Source organism: Pundamilia nyererei, unplaced genomic scaffold (assembly GCF_000239375.1).
Source record: "Pundamilia nyererei isolate P.nyererei 1_Seehausen unplaced genomic scaffold, PunNye1.0 scaffold00252, whole genome shotgun sequence".
Classification (NCBI taxonomy): Eukaryota; Metazoa; Chordata; class Actinopteri; order Cichliformes; family Cichlidae; genus Pundamilia; species Pundamilia nyererei.
In genome coordinates, this window is record NW_005187653.1 from 558,983 (window position 1) to 562,038 (window position 3,056).

The 3,056-nt window shown below is 38.0% G+C and overlaps 1 long non-coding RNA gene across 1 annotated transcript; it reads right to left on the reverse strand.

Moving 5' to 3' along the window:
* Nucleotides 1–788: 788 nt before the first annotated feature.
* Nucleotides 789–2,889, reverse strand: LOC102195929 (uncharacterized). The gene is made up of 6 exons (XR_312178.1): nucleotides 2,811–2,889; nucleotides 2,273–2,302; nucleotides 2,065–2,150; nucleotides 1,814–1,958; nucleotides 1,345–1,535; nucleotides 789–954 (listed from the first exon to the last, which is right to left on the reverse strand). It is a non-coding gene; the product is annotated as an uncharacterized LOC102195929 (long non-coding RNA).
* Nucleotides 2,890–3,056: the final 167 nt, after the last annotated feature.

Genomic DNA, 3,056 nt, shown 5'->3' on the forward strand with positions numbered 1-3,056 from the left:
CTGCATCATTCCATGTTTGGCACTGATCACCACCTGCACTCATGTATATATCTTTCTACGTAGCACTCTTAATTCTTATTCTCATGTATATATCTCATGTATATCTCATGCACATATCTTTCTACATAGCACTTTTAATTCTTATTCCTACTTTTATTTTTTTTTTCATGTCTATTTAATCGCAATTTATAACACTATGTCTGCACTGAAGCACCGCAGCAATTTCCTAATGTTGTAAACCTGCTCAACATTTGGCAATAAACTGATTCTGATTTAATTTTGCACTCCAGTATGAACACCCATTCCCCAACCCAAGGATCACCACAACATAACCTAACAGACCTACACCTTCGTTCACAGATTCACTTTGTCTAGGGTTTATTTCTGGGATTTCACACATTTCAAATCATGAATACATGATGGGCTTGGACTGACAACATTATGAATGAAATGTGCTCTATCCCCAGATAGCAAGGAGACATCGTTTCAATGTTTAGTCAATATCAGGTGATTCTATTGAATCACTGTTGAAATCTGACGTTGACCTAACGTCACTCTTGCACCCTTTAACATTGAAACAATGTCAGATATTGAATCGCTGTTGAAGTCTGATGTTGATTTTCCATCACTTCGCACCCTTGGTTACTATTGAAACAACAATACAATTTGTCATGTCCATAATAATATTCCTATAATATGAAGCATCTGGCATTATGAAATAAAAAAATGACATACATCTGTATCAATAACAAAGTAATTTATTACATTAAGAAAAAAAAGTTTCTATGTTACAGGTCACCTATTATTTTATTTTAAGTTTACTCAGGGATCGAGCTGGATATCGGGCATCCTGCACCACCCATGTGATCTGGAGCGTAGAGGAGACATCTCTGCACAGCTTGGCCGAAGGCAAACTCAGAAACAGCGTTTACCCCACCGGCTGAGTCAGGCCATCTAGGACACAAACACAAAAAGAAGGGGAAAAAGGCCAAATTAGAGCTTAAATATGAATAACCTCTTGTCAGTTGTCTTCAGCAGGGAGAAATTATGGGATTAATATGAAAGTCACAAGGAAAAAGTCAGCAAACTGCTGCATCACTTTGATTCTCAAAGAGCCATTAGCTGAGAAGCTCAAAGCCTAATTTTCTAATAATGAATAAACCAAACTACTGGCAGTGAAATGTATTTCTATTTCTATTTCTATTTGTTGGATCTCCCAATGATAGCCTGCTGTTGTATATTCAATCAGAACATACAGGAGAAGGCCATTTTAAGCAGTTTAACTGAATTTGACAATTTCTAAAGTTCTGGGTTACAAAAGTACCAGAACCTTTAAGAACTTACCATTGCTTTATTCACCTCCGGTCATTGCACTTCATCTCATCTATGTTGTTAAATGGCTAATCCAGAGGCAATACCCCAGCATCAACAGGGTCAGTGCTGCAGGATTAACCGAAGGCTCTGAACTCCTCACGGAAGTCCCCGACTTCTCTGATCAGCTCGTTTATCATGATTACGTTTTTGGAAGGCTGCATCTGTTGACAAGAACAATAACACAAAGAATACTGGCTTGTGATAAACTGGATAAGCATTGTGATGAAAAAAAAAAGACTATATCCATAAGTGATGGCTTCACATTTTGCATTCAGGTTTAAGTAGTTCAATCTGTTAAAACTGTTTACAATTTAGCCTTTTACATATAAATGGTATATGATAGCAAAGCAAAATATGATGATATTCAGCAGCATAAATTAGTGTTTTGAAGTTAAGATTACAATGAAATTGTGATGCAGCTTATTGTTTCAAAGCATACCGTCATTAGAGAAGGTACTGAACACAGACTATTTGCTGGGGAGGTCGCATAGCTGTGTAGGTTGGCGAAAGGAGCCGGTAGCTGGCCCGAGCATCATGATGGTTGCTAGAAGTGAGTTGGGGGGCAGACTGCAGAGTGGTGGAGCCTGTATAGAAAAATGTTTAAAAAATTAAAAATGACATACAACTCGTCTACAGAGGTTCCTGTTCTCACACACACATATATACACACACTAAACATTACATTATTACCTGGTACTTTCACACGTGGGGCCTGGGGAAACCTTTGATTTTGGAGGTTGCTCATCATCAGTCTGTAACTGTATAAGGGATTTGGTCTGAAAGAAAACAAAACATCAGTATTGTGTTTTTTGTTTATTTTGCTTTAAGTTACAGTAAAATTTACATCACACAAAAATGGTTAAAAACTAGCAATAATTTGAAGACACGAGTATCTTACTTGTTTATGGGTCGATTGTACTTTACTGATCTGAAATGAGAAAATGGAAAAAAAACAATGTCAATAAAAAGAGGAAAATAATGTTATTCAAGATAAGCTCCAGGTAGGAACGTTCATTATTAAAGTCGCGGAAATGTAAAGTCACGTGGGCATGTCACGTGATCATTCGGTCTCAGGTGACTCTTTCACGTGTTTATAAATGAAAACCGGTGCGGTCAAAGCTTCAAAAGTAACACACGCATTGTATGCATTTGTAGCGGCAACTTTACGTTTCTGGATCATATTGCACACATTTGTAAATCGTTTGTGGGAATTAACTCTGTATACAGCAGCCATAGAGCGAGAGCAAGCCGACCGCACGGCTAACAAAAGCAAATCGCCTTATAACGGAAAGACATGAATGTGGGTCATGGAAATGTTTTCTTTGTTCAGCGTTGGTGTTGTCTATGAAATTTATACTTTTCTCCTTCTGTTTAAGTTAGCTTTAGTAATATCATACATACGTCGACCTTCCAATAACGAATAACTAAATTCTCACATTCTTATCTGATAAAGCCGAGAGTGTCGTGCACAAACTCCGACTGTGTCTCCGGTGTTCTGACAAAACGTCCGGTCAACTCTGCTGAGCTTAAATGGAATTTTCCCGCAGCCTGATGGGACGTACCACTGTGAGAGGGGTGCTATGGAATAGTCCAAGTGGTAGCAGCTTTAATTTCCCGCTCAACCATAAATCGATGGTTTTTCAACGTGATTGTTGTCACCTTGTCAACTATAAATAGATCAA